Genomic DNA, 17,336 nt, shown 5'->3' on the forward strand with positions numbered 1-17,336 from the left:
CCCAAGACAGCCACCTCCATTTTGTGAGCCTCTGTGCATCTCCCTCCCCTGTGTCCTGATACAGCCCAGTGTTCAATGATTGCAAAAATACCTAGGTAAGGAGCCCTGAGATTTTTCTGGGTAAATAGTATTATTTGTTCAAAAGTGTTTGTTTCAGCTACCTGTGTCTGTTTTACTGTGGACTCTCTGTGTTTCAGGCAGCCTGGCCTCTATTAAAGTAGTGTTTTTTTTAATTAGTTTTTGCCGTGACTGTGTGAATTGCCTTGCTTGTTTGTGGGACCCCCTCCCCCCTTTTTTCTCTTCTGAGTAAAAAGTCTACATACATCTTGCAGATTGTGTTTTTAGGAGACTGTTTTAATCTGTTTCTGTGATTTAAATTGTGCTTAAAAACTGTCTGCCCCCCTGTGTTTTTGCCAATTAAAAAAGCCTGATTTTAGAGTGCGCGGTCAGCACTATTCCAGTGTTTTTTTCTTAAGCTATCTCTCCCTTACCTGGAAAGTAGACTCTGCTAGCTTAGAAGTTTGGATTCAGCCTGTCTGTGTCCAAGGAGATTCTGAATAGAGCAGCAGTTGCCTTTCCCCCTGACCACAGGGACTGGACTTAGCTGATTGGCTTCTTGAGTCCCTGCTGCACCTGAGAGCCGCCCCCCACACCTGCTCTGGCCTCTTAAGTTTGTGGAGGAAGCCCAAGACAGCCACCTCCATTTTGTGAGCCTCTGTGCATCTCCCCTGTGTCCTGATACAGCCCAGTGTTCAAGGATTGCAAAAAGACCTAGGTAAGGAGCACTGAGATTTTTTTGGGTAAATAGTATTATTTGTTCAAAAGTGTTTGTTTCAGCTACCTGTGTCTGTTTTACTGTGGACTCTCTGTGTTTCAGGCAGCCTGGCCTCTTTTAAAATGGTGTTTTTTTAAAATGTGTTTTTGTTGTGACTGTGTGAATTGCCTTGCTAGTTTGTGGCACCCACTCCCCCATTTTTTCTCTTCTAAGTAAAAAGGCTACATACATGTTGCAGAGTGTGTTTTTAGGAGACTGTTTTAATCTGTTTCTGTGATTTAAATTGTGCTTAAAAACTGTCTGCCCCCCTGTATTTTTGTATTTAAAAAAGCCAGATATTAGAGTGCGCGCCCAGCACTATTCCAGTGTTTGTTTCTTAAGCAATCTCTCCCTTACCTGGAAAGTAGACTCTGCTAGCTTGGAAGTGTGGCTTCAGCCTGTCTGTAGCCAAGGAGATTCTGAATAGAGCAGCAGTTACCTTTCCTCCTGACCACAGGGACTAGTCTTAGCTGATTGGCTCCCTGAGTCCGTGCTGCACCTGAGAGCCGTCCCCCACACCTGTTCTGGCCCCTTAAGTTTGTGGAGGGAAGCCCAAGACAGCTATCTCCATTTTGTGAGCCTCTGTGCATCTCCCCTGTGTCCTGATACAGCCCAGTATTCAAGGATTGCAAAAAGACCTTGGTAAGGAGCCCTGACATTTTTCTGGGTAAATAGTATTATTTGTTCAAAAGTGTTTGTTTAAGCTACCTGTGTCTGTTTTACTGTGGACTCTCTGTGTTTCAGGCAGCCAGGCCTCTTTTAAAGTGGTGTTTTTTTTTAATTTGTATTTGCCGTGACTGTGTGAATTGCCCTGCTAGTTTGTGGCACCCCTCCCCCTTTTTTTCTCTTCTAAGTAAAAAGGCTACATACATCTTGCAGAGTGTGTTTTTAGGAGACTGTTTTAATCTGTTTCTGTGATTTAAATTGTGCTTAAAAACTGTGTGCCCCCCTGTGTTTTTGCCTTTAAAACAGCCTGATTTTAGAGTGCGCGCCCAGCACTATTCCAGTGTTTGTTTCTTAAGCAATCTCTCCCTTACCTGGAAAGTAGACTCTGCTAGCTTGGCAGTGTGGATTCAGCCTGTCTGTATCCAAGGAGATTCTGAGTAGAGCAGCAGTTGCCTTTCCCCCTGACCACAGGGACTGGACTTAGCTGATTCGCTCCCTTAGTCCCTGCTGCACCTGAGAGCCGTCCCCTACACCTGCTCTGGCCTCTTAAGGTTGTGGAGGGAAGCCCAAGACAGCCACCTCCATTTTGTGAGCCTCTGTGCATCTCCCCTGTGTCCTGATACAGCCCAGTGTTCAAGGGTTGCAAAAAGACCTAGGTAAGGAGCCCTGAGATTTTTCTGGGTAAATAGTATTATTTATTCAAACGTGTTTGTTTCAGCTACCTGTGTCTGTTTTATTGTGGACTCTCTGTGTTTCAGGCAGCCTGGCCTCTTTTAAAGTGGTGTTTTTTTTTATTCGTTTTTGCCGTGACTGTGTGAATTGCCTTGCTAGTTTGTGGTGCCCCCCTCCCCGCCTTTTATTCTCTTGTAAGTAAAAAGGCTACATGCATTTTGCAGAGTGTGTTTATAGGAGAATGTTTTAATCTGTTTCTCTGATTTAAATTGTGCTTAAAAACTGTCTGCCCCCCTGTATTTTTGTATTTAAAAAAGCCCGATTTTAGAGTGCGTGCCCAGCACTATTCCAGTGTTTGTTTCTTAAGCAATCTCTCCCTTACCTGGTAAGTAGACTCTGCTAGCTTGGAAGTGTGGATTCAGCCTGTCTGTATCCAAGGAGATTCTGAATAGAGCAGCAGTTGCCTTTCCCCCTGACTACAGGGACTGGACTTAGCTGACTTGCTCCCTGAGTCCCTGCTGCACCTAAGAGCCGCTCCCCACACCTGCTCTGGCCCCTTAAGTTTGTAGGGGGAAGCCCAAGACAGCCACCTCCATTTTGTGAGCCTCTGTGCATCTCCCTCCCCTGTGTCATGATACAGCCCAGTGTTCAAGGATTGCAAAAATACCTATGTAAGGAGCCCTGAGACTTTTCTGGGTAAATAGTAATATTTGTTCAAAAGTGTTTGTTTAAGCTACCTGTGTCTGTTTTGCTGTGGACTCTCTGTGATTCAGGCAGCCTGGCCTCTTTTAAAGTGGTGTTTTTTTTTAATTCGTATTTGCTGTGACTGTGTGAATTGCCTTGCTAGTTTGTGGCACCCCCTCCCCCCCTTTGATTCTCTTGTAAGTAAAAAGGCTACATACATCTTGCAGAGTGTGTTTATAGGAGAATGTTTTAATCTGTTTCTGTGATTTAAATTGTGCTTAAAAACTGTCTGCCCCCCTGTATTTTTGTATTAAAAAAGACCGATTTTAGAGTGCGCGCCCAGCACTATTCCAGTGTTTGTTTCTTTAGCAATCTCTCCCTTACCTGGAAAGTAGACTCTCCTAGCTTGGAAGTGTGGATTCAGCCTGTCTGTAGCCAAGGAGATTCTGAATAGAGCAGCAGTTGCCTTTCCCCCTGACCACAGGGACTGGACTTAGCTGACTGGCTCCCTGAGTCCCTGCTGCACCTGAGAGCCGCCCCCTACACCTGCTCTGGCCCCTTAAGTTTGTGGAGGGAAGCCCAAGACATCCACCTCCCTTTTGTGAGCCTCTGTGCATCTCCCCTGTGTCCTGATACAGCCCAGTGTTCAAGGATTGCAAATTGACCTTGATAAGGAGCCCTGAGATTTTTCTGGGTAAATAGTATTATTTGTTCAAAAGTGTTTGTTTAAGCTACCTGTGTCTGTTTTACTGTGGACTCTCTGTGTTTCAGGCAGCCAGGCCTCTTTTAAAGTGGTGTTTTTTTTAAATTTGTATTTGCCGTGACTGTGTGAATTGCCCTGCTAGTTTGTGGCACCCCCCCCTTTTTTTTCTCTTCTAAGTAAAAAGGCTACATACATCTTGCAGAGTGTGTTTTTAGGAGACTGTTTTAATCTGTTTCTGTGATTTAAATTGTGCTTAAAAACTGTGTGCCCCCCTGTGTTTTTGCCTTTAAAACAGCCTGATTTTAGAGTGCGCGCCCAGCACTATTCCAGTGTTTGTTTCTTAAGCAATCTCTCCCTTACCTGGAAAGTAGACTCTGCTAGCTTGGAAGTGTGGATTCAGCCTGTCTGTATCCAAGGAGATTCTGAGTAGAGCAGCAGTTGCCTTTCCCCCTGACCACAGGGACTGGACTTAGCTGATTCGCTCCCTTAGTCCCTGCTGCACCTGAGAGCCGTCCCCTACACCTGCTCTGGCCTCTTAAGGTTGTGGAGGGAAGCCCAAGACAGCCACCTCCATTTTGTGAGCCTCTGTGCATCTCCCCTGTGTCCTGATACAGCCCAGTGTTCAAGGGTTGCAAAAAGACCTAGGTAAGGAGCCCAGAGATTTTTCTGGGTAAATAGTATTATTTATTCAAACGTGTTTGTTTCAGCTACCTGTGTCTGTTTTACTGTGGACTCTCTGTGTTTCAGGCAGCCTGGCCTCTTTTAAAGTGGTGTTTTTTTTTATTCGTTTTTGCCGTGACTGTGTGAATTGCCTTGCTAGTTTGTGGTGCCCCCCTCCCCGCCTTTTATTCTCTTGTAAGTAAAAAGGCTACATGCATTTTGCAGAGTGTGTTTATAGGAGAATGTTTTAATCTGTTTCTCTGATTTAAATTGTGCTTAAAAACTGTCTGCCCCCCTGTATTTTTGTATTTAAAAAAGCCCGATTTTAGAGTGCGCGCCCAGCACTATTCCAGTGTTTGTTTCTTAAGCAATCTCTCCCTTACCTGGTAAGTAGACTCTGCTAGCTTGGAAGTGTGGATTCAGCCTGTCTGTATCCAAGGAGATTCTGAATAGAGCAGCAGTTGCCTTTCCCCCTGACTACAGGGACTGGACTTAGCTGACTTGCTCCCTGAGTCCCTGCTGCTCCTAAGAGCCGCTCCCCACACCTGCTCTGGCCCCTTAAGTTTGTGGGGGGAAGCCCAAGACAGCCACCTCCATTTTGTGAGCCTCTGTGCATCTCCCTCCCCTGTGTCATGATACAGCCCAGTGTTCAAGGATTGCAAAAATACCTATGTAAGGAGCCCTGAGACTTTTCTGGGTAAATAGTAATATTTGTTCAAAAGTGTTTGTTTAAGCTACCTGTGTCTGTTTTGCTGTGGACTCTCTGTGATTCACGCAGCCTGGTCTCTTTTAAAGTGGTGTTTTTTTTTAATTCGTATTTGCTGTGACTGTGTGAATTGCCTTGCTAGTTTGTGGCACCCCCTCCCCCCCTTTGATTCTCTTGTAAGTAAAAAGGCTACATACATCTTGCAGAGTGTGTTTATAGGAGAATGTTTTAATCTGTTTCTGTGATTTAAATTGTGCTTAAAAACTGTCTGCCCCCCTGTATTTTTGTATTAAAAAAGACCGATTTTAGAGTGCGCGCCCAGCACTATTCCAGTGTTTGTTTCTTTAGCAATCTCTCCCTTACCTGGAAAGTAGACTCTCCTAGCTTGGAAGTGTGGATTCAGCCTGTCTGTAGCCAAGGAGATTCTGAATAGAGCAGCAGTTGCCTTTCCCCCTGACCACAGGGACTGGACTTAGCTGACTGGCTCCCTGAGTCCCTGCTGCACCTGAGAGCCGCCCCCTACACCTGCTCTGGCCCCTTAAGTTTGTGGAGGGAAGCCCAAGACATCCACCTCCATTTTGTGAGCCTCTGTGCATCTCCCCTGTGTCCTGATACAGCCCAGTGTTCAAGGATTGCAAAAAGACCTTGATAAGGAGCCCTGAGATTTTTCTGGGTAAATAGTATTATTTGTTCAAAAGTGTTTGTTTAAGCTACCTGTGTCTGTTTTACTGTGGACTCTCTGTGTTTCAGGCAGCCTGGCCTCTTTTAAAGTGGTGTTTTTTTTTAATTTGTTTTTGTCGTGGGTGTGTGAATTGCCCTGCTAGTTTGTGGCACCCCCCCCCCTTTTTTCTCTTCTAAGTAAAAAGGCTACATACATCTTGCAGAGTGTGTTTTTAGGAGACTGTTTTAATCTGATTCTGTAATTTAAATTGTGATTGAAAACTGTGTGCCCCCCTGTGTTTTTGCCTTTAAAACAGCCTGATTTTAGAGTGCGCGCCCAGCACTATTCCAGTGTTTGTTTCTTAAGCAATCTCTCCCTTACCTGGAAAGTAGACTCTGGTAGCTTGGAAGTGTGGATTCAGCCTGTCTGTATCCAAGGAGATTCTGAATAGAGCAGCAGTTGCCTTTCCCCCTGACCACAGGGACTGGACTTAGCTGATTCGCTCCCTTAGTCCCTGCTGCACCTGAGAGCCGCCCCCTACACCTGCTCTGGCCTCTTAAGGTTGTGGAGGGAAGCCCAAGACAGCCACCTCCATTTTGTGAGCCTCTGTGCATCTCCCCTGTGTCCTGATACAGCCCAGTGTTCAAGGGCTGCAATAAGACCTAGGTAAGGAGCCCCAAGATTTTTCTGGGTAATTAGTATTATTTATTCAAACATGTTTGTTTCAGCTACCTGTGTCTGTTTTACTGTGGACTCTCTGTGTTTCAGGCAGCCTGGCCTCTTTTAAAGTGGTGTTTTTTTTAATCGTTTTTGCCGTGACTGTGTGAATTGCCTTGCTAGTTTGTGGTGCCCCCCTCCCCCTTTTATTCTCTTGTAAGTAAAAAGGCTACATGCATTTTGCAGAGTGTGTTTATAGGAGAATGTTTTAATCTGTTTCTGTGACTTAAATTGTGCTTAAGAACTGTCTGCCTCCCTGTATTTTTGTATTTAAAAAAGCCCGATTTTAGAGTGCGCGCCCAGCACTATTCCAGTGTTTGTTTCTTAAGCAATCTCTCCCTTACCTGGAAAGTAGACTCTGCTAGCTTGGAAGTGTGGGTTCAGCCTGTCTGTATCCAAGGAGATTCTGAATAGGGCAGCAGTTGCCTTTCCCCCTGACTACAGGGACTGGACTTAGCTGATTGGCTCCCTTAGTCCCTGCTGCACCTGAGAGCCGCCCCCTACACCTGCTCTGGCCTCTTAAGGTTGTGGAGGGAAGCCCAAGACAGCCACCTCCATTTTGTGAGCCTCTATGCATCTCCCCTGTGTCCTGATACAGCCCAGTGTTCAAGGGATGCAAAAAGACCTAGGTAAGGAGCCCTGAGATTTTTCTGGGTAAATAGTATTATTTATTCAAACATGTTTGTTTGAGCTACCTGTGTCTGTTTTACTGTGGACTCTCTGTGTTTCAGGCAGCCTGGCCTCTTTTAAAGTGGTGTTTTTTTTTAATTTGTTTTTGTTGTGGCTGTGTGAATTGCCCTGCTAGTTTGTGGCACCCCCCCTTTTTTCTCTTCTAAGTAAAAAGGCTACATACATCTTGCAGAGTGTGTTTTTAGGAGACTGTTTTAATCTGATTCTGTAATTTAAATTGTGATTGAAAACTGTGTGCCCCCCTGTGTTTTTGCCTTTAAAACAGCCTGATTTCAGAGTGCGCGCCCAGCACTATTCCAGTGTTTGTTTCTTAAGGAATCTCTCCCTTACCTGGAAAGTAGACTCTGCTAGCTTGGAAGTGTGGATTTAGCCTGTCTGTATCCAAGGAGATTCTGAATAGAGCAGCAGTTGCCTTTCCCCCTGACCACAGGGACTGGACTTAGCTGATTCGCTCCCTTAGTCCCTGCTGCACCTGGGAGCCGCCCCCTACACCTGCTCTGGCCTCTTAAGGTTGTGGAGGGAAGCCCAAGACAGCCACCTCCATTTTGTGAGCCTCTGTGCATCTCCCCTGTGTCCTGATACAGCCCAGTGTTCAAGGGTTGCAAAAAGACCTAGGTAAGGAGCCCTGAGATTTTTCTGGGTAATTAGTATTATTTATTCAAACGTGTTTGTTTCAGCTACCTGTGTCTGTTTTACTGTGGACTCTCTGTGTTTCAGGCAGCCTGGCCTCTTTTAAAGTGGTGTTTTTTTTAATCATTTTTGCCGTGACTGTGTGAATTGCCTTGCTAGTTTGTGGTGCCCCCCTCCCCCCTTTTATTCTCTTGTAAGTAAAAAGGCTACATGCATTTTGCAGAGTGTGTTTATAGGAGAATGTTTTAATCTGTTTCTGTGAGTTAAATTGTGCTTAAGAACTGTCTGCCCCCCTGTATTTTTGTATTTAAAAAAGCCCGATTTTAGAGTGCGTGCCCAGCACTATTCCAGTGTTTGTTTCTTAAGCAATCTCTCCCTTACCTGGAAAGTAGACTCTGCTAGCTTGGAAGTGTGGGTTCAGCCTGTCTGTATCCAAGGAGATTCTGAATAGGGCAGCAGTTGCCTTTCCCCCTGACTACAGGGACTGGACTTAGCTGACTGGCTCCCTGAGTCCCTGCAGCACCTAAGAGCCGCTCCCCACACCTGCTCTGGCCCCTTAAGTTTGTGGAGGGAAGCCCAAGACAGCCACCTCCATTTTGAGAGCCTCTGTGCATCTCCCTCCCCTGTGTCCTGATACAGCCCAGTGTTCAAGGATTGCAAAAATACCTATGTAAGAAGCCCTGAGATTTTTCTGGGTAAATAGTAATATTTGTTCAAAAGTGTTTGTTTAAGCTACCTGTTTCTGTTTTGCTGTGGACTCTCTGTGATTCAGGCAGCCTGGCTTCTTTTAAAGTGGTGTTTTTTTTTTATTCGTATTTGCCGTGACTGTGTGAATTGCCTTGCTAGTTTGTGGCACCCCACTGCCCCCCTTTGATTCTCTTGTAAGTAAAAAGGCTACATACATCTTGCAGAGTGTGTTTATAGGAGAATGTTTTAATCTGTTTCTGTGATTTAAATTGTGCTTAAAAACTGTCTGCCCCCCTGTATTTTTGTATTAAAAAAGACCGATTTTAGAGTGCGCGCCCAGCACTATTCCAGTGTTTGTTTCTTTAGCAATCTCTCCCTTACCTGGAAAGTAGACTCTGCTAGCTTGGAAGTGTGGATTCAGCCTGTCTGTAGCCAAGGAGATTCTGAATAGAGCAGCAGTTGCCTTTCCCCCTGACCACAGGGACTGGACTTAGCTGACTGGCTCCCTGAGTCCCTGCTGCACCTGAGAGCCGCCCCCCACACCAGCTCTGGCCCCTTAATTTTGTGGAGAGAAGCCCAAGACAGCCACCTCCATTTTGTGATCCTCTGTGCATCTCCCTCACCTGTGTCCTGATACAGCCCAGTGTTCAAGGATTGCAAAAATACCTAGGTAAGAAGCCCTGAGATTTTTCTGGGTAAATAGTATTATTTTTTCAAAAGTGTTTGTTTCAGCTACCTGTGTCTGTTTTACTGTGGACTCTCTGTATTTCAGGCAGCCTGGCCTCTATTAAAGTAGTGTTTTTTTAAATTAGTTTTTGCCATGACTGTGTGAATTGCCTTGCTAGTTTGTGGGACCCCCTCCCCCCTTTTTTCTCTTCTGAGTAAAAATGCTACATACATCTTGCAGATTGTGTTTTTAGGAGACTGTTTTAATCTGTTTCTGTGATTTAAATTGTGCTTAAAAACTGTCTGCCCCCCTGTGTTTTTGCCAATTAAAAAAGCCCGATTTTAGAGTGCGCGGTCAGCACTATTCCAGTGTTTGTTTCTTAAGCTATCTCTCCCTTACCTGGAAAGTAGACTCTGCTAGCTTGGAAGTGTGGATTCAGCCTGTCTGTATCCAAGGAGATTCTGAATAGAGCAGCAGTTGCCTTTCCCCCTGACCACAGGGACTGGACTTAGTTGATTGGCTCCCTTAGTCCCTGCTGCACCTGAGAGCCGCCCCCCACACCTGCTCTGTCCTCTTAAGGTTGTGGAGGGAAGCCCAAGACAGCCACCTACATTTTGTGAGCCTCAGTGGATCTCCCCTGTGTCCTGATACAGCCCAGTGTTCAAGGATTGCAAAACAAACTAGGTAAGGAGCCCTGAGATTTTTCTTGGTAAATATTATTATTTGTTCAAAACTGTTTGTTTCAGCTACTGTGTCTGTTTTACTGTGGACTGTGTGTTTCAGCCAGCCTGGCTTCTTTTAAAGTGGTATTTTTTTTTAAATGTGTTTTTGCTGTAACTGTCTGAATTGCCTCTCTAGTTTGTGGCACCCCACTTTGCTCCCCCTTTTGTTCTCTTCTAAGTAAAAAGGCTACATACATCTTGCAGAGTGTTTTTTTAGGAGACTGTTTTAATCTGTTTCTGTGATTTAATTTGTGCTTAAAAACTGTCTGCCCTCCTGTATTTTTGCCTTTAAAAAAGCCCGATATTAGAGTGCGCGCCCAGCACTATTCCAGTGTTTGTTTCTTAAACAATCTCTCCCTTACCTGAAAAGCAGACTCTGCTAGCTTGGAAGTGTGGATTCAGCCTGTCTTTATCCAACGAGATTCTGAATAGAGCAGCAGTTGCCTTTCCCCCAACCACATGGACTGGACTTAGCTGATTGGCTCCCTGAGCCCTGCTGCACCTGAGACCCGCCCTCCACACCTGCTCTGGCCCCTTAAGTTTGTGGAGGGAAGCCGAAGACAGCCACCTCCGTTTTGTGAGCCTCTGTGCATCTCTCCTGTGTCCTGATACAGCCCAGTGTTCAAGGATTGAAAAAAGACCTAGGTAAGGAGCCCTGAGATTTTTCTGGGTAAATAGTATTATTTGTTCAAAAGTGTTCATTTCAGCTACCTGTGTCTGTTTTACTGTGGACTCTCTGTGTTTCAGGCAGCCTGGCCTCTTTTAAAGTGGTGTTTTTTTTAATTAGTTTTTGTCGTGAGTGTGTTAATTGCCTTGCTAGTTTGTGGCACCCCCTCCCCCTTTTTTTCTCTTCTAAGTAAAAAGGCTACATACATCTTGCAGAGTGTGTTTTTAGGAGACTGTTTTAATCTGTTTCTGTGATTTAAATTGTGCTTACAAACTTTCTGCCCCCCCTGTATTTTTGCCTTTAAAAAAGCACGATTTTAGAGTGCGCGCCCAGCACTATTCCAGTGTTTGTTTCTTAAACAATATCTCCCTTACCCGGAAAGTAGACTCTGCTAGCTTGGAAGTGTGGATTCAGCCTGTCTGTATCCAATGAGATTCTGAATAGAGCAGCAGTTGTCTTTCCTCCTGACCACAGGGACTGGACTTAGCTGATTGGCTACCTGAGTCCCTGCTGCACCTGAGACCCGCCCCCCACACCTTCTCTGGCCCCTTAAGTTTGTGGAGGGAAGCCCAAGACAGCCACCTCCATTTTGTGAGCCTCTGTGCATCTCCCCTGTGTCCTGATACAGCCCAGTGTTCAAGGATTGCAAAAAGACCTAGGTAAGGAGCCCTGAGATTTTTCTGGGTAAATATTATTTTTTTTTGTTCAAAAGTGTTTGTTTCAGCTACCTGTGTCTGTTTTGCTGTGGACTCTCTGTGTTTCAGGCAGCCTGGCCTCTTTTAAAGTTGTGGATTTTTTTTATATGTTTTTGCCGTGACTGTGTTAATTGCCTTGCTAGTTTGTGGCACCTACCCCCCTTTTTTCTCTTCTAAGTAAAAAGGCTACATACATCTTGCAGAGTGTTTTTTTAGGAGACTGTTTTAATCTGTTTTTGTGATTTAAATTGTGCTTAAAAACTGTCTGCCCCCCTGTATTTTTGCCTTTAAAAAAGCACGATTTTAGAGTGCGCGCCCAGCACTATTTCAGTGTTTGTTTCTTAAACAATCTCTCCCTTAACTGGAAAGTAGACTCTGCTAGCTTGGAAGTGTGGATTCAGCCTTTCTGTATCCAAGGAGATTCTGAATAGAGCAGCGGTTGTCTTTCCCCCTGACCACAGGGACTGGACTTAGCTGATTGGCTCCCTGAGTCCCTGCTGCACCTGAGACCCGCCCCGCACACCTTCTCTGGCCCCTTAAGTTTGTGGAGAGAAGCCCAAGACAACTACCTCCATTTTGTGAGCCTCTGTGCATCTCCCCTGTGTCCTGATACAGCCCAGTGTTCAAGGATTGCAAAAAGACCTAGGTAAGGAGCCCTGAGATTTTTCTGGGTAAATAGTATTGTTTTTTCAAAAGTGTTTGTTTCAGCTACCTGTGTCTGTTTTACGGTGGACTCTCTGTGTTTCAGGCAGCCTGGCCTCTTTTAAAGTCATGTTTTTTTTTAATTTTATTTTGCCGTGACTGTGTGAATTGCCTCGCTGGTTTGTGGCCTCCCCCCTCTTTTTTCTTTGTAAGTAAAAAGGCTACATACATCTTGCAGAGTGTGTTTTCAGGAGAATGTTTTAATCTGTTTCTGTGATTTAAATTGTGGTTAAAAAATGTCTGCCCCCTGTATTTTTGTATTTAAAAAAGCCCGATTTTAGAGTGCGCACCCACCACTATTCCAGTGTTTGTTTCTTAAGCAATCTCTCCCTTACCTGGAAAGTAGACTCTGCTAGCTTGGAAGTGTGGATTCAGCCTGTCTGTACCCAAGGAGATTATGAATAGAGCAGCAGTTGCCTTTCCCCCTGACCACAGGGACTGGACTTAGCTGATTGGCTCCCTGAGTCCCTGCTGCACCTGAGAGCCGCCCCCCACACCTGCTCTGGCCCCATAAGTTTGTGGAGGGAAGCCCAAGACAGCCTTCTCCATTGTGTGAGCCTCTGTGCATCTCACCTGTGTCCTGATACAGACCAGTGTTCAAGGATTGCAAAAATACCTAGGTAAGGAGCCCTGAGATTTTTCTGGGTAAATAGTATTATTTGTTCAAAAGTGTTTGTTTCAGCTACCTTTGTCTGTTTTACTGTGGACTCTCTGCGGTTCAGGCAGTCTGGCCTCTTTTAAAGTAGTGTTTTTTTTAATTTGTTTTTGCCGTGACTGTGTGAATTGCCTTGCTAGTTTGTGGCACCCCCTCCCCCCTTTTTTTCTCTTGTAAGTAAAAAGTTACATACATCTTGCATAGTGTGTTTTTAGGAGAATGTTTTAATCTGTTTCTGTGATTTAATTTGTGCTTAAAACTGTCTGCCCCCCTGTATTTTTACCTTTAAAAAAGCCCGATTTTAGAGTGTGCGCCTAGCACTATTCCAGTGTTTGTTTCTTAAACAATCTCTCCTTTACCTGGAAAGTAGACTCTGCTTGCTTGGAAGTGTGGATTCAGCCTGTCTGAATCCAATGAGATTCTGAATAGAGCAGCAGTTGTTTTTCCCCCTGACCACAGGGACTGGACTTAGCTGATTGGCTCCCTTAGTCCCTGCTGCACCTGAGACCCGCCCCCCACACTTTCTCTGGCCCCTTAAGTTTGTGGAGGGAAGCCCAAGACAGCCACCTCCATTTTGTGAGCCTCTGTGCATCTCCCATGTGTCCTGATACAGCCCACTGTTCAAGGATTGTAAAAAGACCTTGGTAAGGAGTCCTGAGATTTTTCTGGGTAAATAGTATTATTTGTTCAAAGTTGTTTGTTTCAGCTACCTGTGTCTGTTTTACTGTGGACTCTCTGTGTTTCATGCAGCCTGGCTCTTTTAAAGTGTTCTTATTTTTCAAATTTGTTTTTGCCATGACTGTCTGAATTGCCTTGCTAGTTTGTGTCACCCCCCCTCCTCCTCGCCCCTTTTTTCTCTTCTAAGTAAAAAGGCTACATATATCTTGCAGAGTGTGTTTTTAGGAGACTGTTTTAATCTGTTTCTGTGATTTAATTTGTGCTTAAAAACTGTCTGCCCCCCTGTATTTTTGCCTTTAAAAAAGCCCGATATTGGAGTGCCCGCCCAGCTCTATTCCAGTGTTTGTTTCTTAAGCAATTTCTCCCTTACCTGGAAAGTAGACTCTGCTAGCTTGAAAGTGTGGATTCAGCCTGTCTGTATCCAAGGAGATTCTGGATAGAGCAGCAGTTGCCTTTCCCCCTGACCACAGGGACTTGACTTAGCTGATTGGCTCCCTGAGTCCCTGCTGCACCTGAGACCCGCCCCCCACACCTGCTCTGGCCCCTTAAGTTTGTGGAGGGAAGCCCAAGACAGTCACCTCCATTTTGTGGGCCTCTGTGCATCTCCCCTGTGTCCTGATACAGCCCAGTGTTCAAGGATTGCAAAAAGTTCTTGGTAAAGAGCCCTGAGATTTTGATGGGTAAATAATATTATTTGTTCAAAAGTGTTTGTTTCAGCTACCTGTGTCTGTTTTACTGTGGACTCTCTGTGTTTCAGGCAGCCTGACCTCTTTTAAAGTGTTTTTTTATTTTTTATTTTTTTTGCCGTGACTGTGTGAGTTGCCTTCCTAGTTTGTGGCACCGCCCCCCCTTTTTTTCTCTTCTAGGTAAAAAGGCTACATACATCTTGCAGAGTGTGTTTTTAGGAGACTGTTTTAATCTGTTTCTGTGATTTAAATTGTGCTTAAAAACTGTCTGCCCCCCTGTGTTTTTGCCTTTAATAAAGTCCGATTTTAGAGTGCGCGCCCAGCACTATCCCAGTGTTTGTTTCTTAAGCAATCTCTCCCTTACCTGGAAAGAAGACTCTGCTAGATTGGAAGTGTGGATTCAGCCTGTCTGTATCCAAGGAGATACTGAATAGAGCAGCAGTTGCCTTTCCCCCTGACCACAGGGACTGGACTTAGCTGATTGGCTCCCTGAGTCCCTGTTGCACCTGAGAGCCGCCCCCCACACCTGCTCTGGCCCCTTAAGTTTGTGGAGGGACGCCCAAGACAGCCACCTCCATTTTGTGAGCCTCTGTGCATCCCCCCTGTGTCCTGATACAGCCCAGTGTTCAAGGATTGCAAAAAGACCTTGGTAAGGAGCCCTGAGATTTTGATGGGTAAATAGTATTATTTGTTCAAAAGTGTTTGTTTCAGCTACCTGTGTCTGTTTTACTGTGGACTCTCTGTGTTTCAGGCAGACTGGCCTCTTTTAAAGTGGTGTTTTTCTTTATATTTGTTTTTGTCATGACTGTGTGAATTGCCTTGCTAGTTTGAGGCACACCCATCCCCCTTTTTCTCTTTTAAGTAAAAAAGCTACGTACATCTTGCAGAGTGTGCTTTTAGGAGATTGTTTTAATCTGTTTCTGTGATTTAAATTGTGCTTAAAAACTGTCTGCCCCCCCTGTGTTTTTGCCTTTAAAAAAGCCAGATTTTAGAGTGCGCGCCCAGCACTATTCCAGTGTTTGTTTCTTAAGCAATCACTCCCTTACCTGGAAAGTAGACTCTGCTAGCTTGGAAGTGTGGATTCAGCCTGTCTGTAGCCAAGGAGATTCTGAATAGAGCAGCAGCTGCCTTTCCCCCTGACCACAGGGACTGGACTTAGCTGATTGGCTCCCTGAGTCCCTGCTGCACCTGAGAGCCGCCCCCCACACCTGCTCTGGCCCCTTAAGTTTGTGGAGGGAAGCCCAAGACAGCCACCTCCATTTTGTGAGCCTCTGTGCATCTCCCCTGAGTCCTGATACAGACCAGTGTTCAAGGATTGCAAAAAGACCTTGGTAAGGAGCCCTGAGATTTTGATGGGTAAATAGTATTATTTGTTCAAAAGTGTTTGTTTCAGCTACCTGTGTCTGTTTTACTGTGGACTCTCTGTGTTTCAGGCAGCCTGGCCTCTTTTAAAGTGGTGTTTTTTTTTTTAATTTGTTTTTGTCATGACTGTGTGAATTGCCTTGCTAGTTTGAGGCACACCCATCCCCCTTTTTCTCTTTTAAGTAAAAAAGCTACATACATCTTGCAGAGTGTGCTTTTAGGAGAGTGTTTTAATCTGTTTCTGTGATTTAAATTGTGCTTAAAAACTGTCTGCCCCCCCTGTGTTTTTGCCTTTAAAAAAGTCAGATTTTAGAGTGCGCGCCCAGCACTATTCCAGTATTTGTTTCTTAAGCAATCTCTCCCTTACCTGGAAAGTAGACTCTGCTAGCTTGGAAGTGTGGATTCAGCCTGTCTGTAGCCAAGGAGATTCTGAATAGAGCAGCAGCTGCCTTTCCCCCTGACCACAGGGACTGGACTTAGCTGATTGGGTCCCTGAGTCCCTGCTGCACCTGAGACCCAACACCTGCTCTGGCCCCTTAAGTTTCTAGAGGGAAGCCCAAGACAGCCACCTCCATTTTGTGAGCCTCTGTGCATCTCCCCTGTGCCCTGATACAACCCAGTGTTCAAGGATTGCAAAATTACCTAGGTAAGGAGCTCTGAGATTTTTCTGGGTAAATAGTATTGTTTTTTCAAAAGTGTTTGTTTCAGCTACCTGTGTCTGTTTTACTGTGGACTCTCTGTGTTTCAGGCAGCCTGGCCTCTTTTAAAGTCAAGCATTTTTTAAATTTGTTTTTGCCTTGACTGTCTGAATTGCCTTGCTAGTTTGCGGCACCCCCCCTTTCCCCCCTTTATTTTCTCTTCTAATTAAAAAGGCTACATACATCTTGCAGAGTGTGTTTTTAGGAGACTGTTTTAATCTGTTTCTGTGATTTAATATGTGCTTAAAAACTGTCTGTCCCCCTGTATTTTTGCCTTTAAAAAAGTCCGATATTAGAGTGCACGCCCAGCTCTATTCCAGTGTTTCTTTCTTAAGCAATCTCTCCGTTACCTGGAAAGTAGACTCTGCTAGCTTGGAAGTGTGGATTCAGCCTGTCTGTATCCAAGGAGATTCTGGATAGAGCAGCAGTTGCCTTTCCCCCTGACCACAGGGACTGGACTTAGGTGATTGGCTTCCTGAGTCCCTGCTGCACCTGAGACCCACCCCCCACACCTGCTCTGGCCCCTTAAGTTTGTGGAGGGAAGCCCAAGATAGCCACCTCCATTTTGTGAGTCTCTGTGCATCTCCCCTGTGTCCTGATACAGCCCAGTGTTCAAGGATTGCAAAAAGACCTAGGTAAGGAGCCCTGAGACTTTTCTGGGTAAATAGTATTATTTGTTCAAAAGTGTTTGTTTCAGCTACCTGTGTCTGTTTTACTGTGGACCCTCTGTGTTTCAGGCAGCCGGGCCTCTTTTAAAGTGGTGTTTTTTTTAATTCGTTTTGGCTGTGACTGTGTGAATTGCCTTGCTAGTTTGTGGCACCCTCCCCTCCCCCCCTTTTTTTCTCTTCTAAGTAAAAAGGCTACATACATCTTGCAGAGTGTGTTTTTAGGAGACTGATTTAATCTGTTTCTGTGATTTAAATTGTGCTTAAAAACTGTCTGCCCCCCTGTATTTTTGCCTTTAAAAAAGCCCGATTTTAGAGTGCACGCCTAGCACTATTCCAGTGTTTGTTTCTTAAACAATCTCTCCCTTACCTGGAAAGTAGACTCTGCTAGCTTGGAAGTGTGGATTCAGCCTGTCTGTGTCCAAGGAGATTCTGAATAGAGCAGCAGTTGCCTTTCCCCCTGACCACAGGGACTGGACTTAGCTGATTGGCTCCCTGAGTCACTGCTGCACCTGAGACCCGCCCCCCACACCTGCTTTGCCCCTTAAGTTTGTGGAGGGAAGCTCAAGACAGCCACCTCCGTTTTGTGAGCCTCTGTGCATCTCTCATGTGTCCTGATACAGCCCAGTGTTAAAGGATTGAAAAAAGACCTAGGTAAGATGCCCTGAGATTTTTCTGGGTAAATAGTATTATTTGTTCAAAAGTGTTTGTTTCAGCTACTTGTGTCTGTTTTACCGTGGACTCTCTGTGTTTGGGGCATACTGGCTCTTTTAAAGTGTTCTTGTTTTTAAAATTTGTTTTTGCCGTGACTGTCTGAATTGCCTTGCTAGTTTGTGGCACCCCCCCCTC

The sequence above is a fragment of the Pleurodeles waltl genome, chromosome 10 (assembly GCF_031143425.1).
Source record: "Pleurodeles waltl isolate 20211129_DDA chromosome 10, aPleWal1.hap1.20221129, whole genome shotgun sequence".
Classification (NCBI taxonomy): Eukaryota; Metazoa; Chordata; class Amphibia; order Caudata; family Salamandridae; genus Pleurodeles; species Pleurodeles waltl.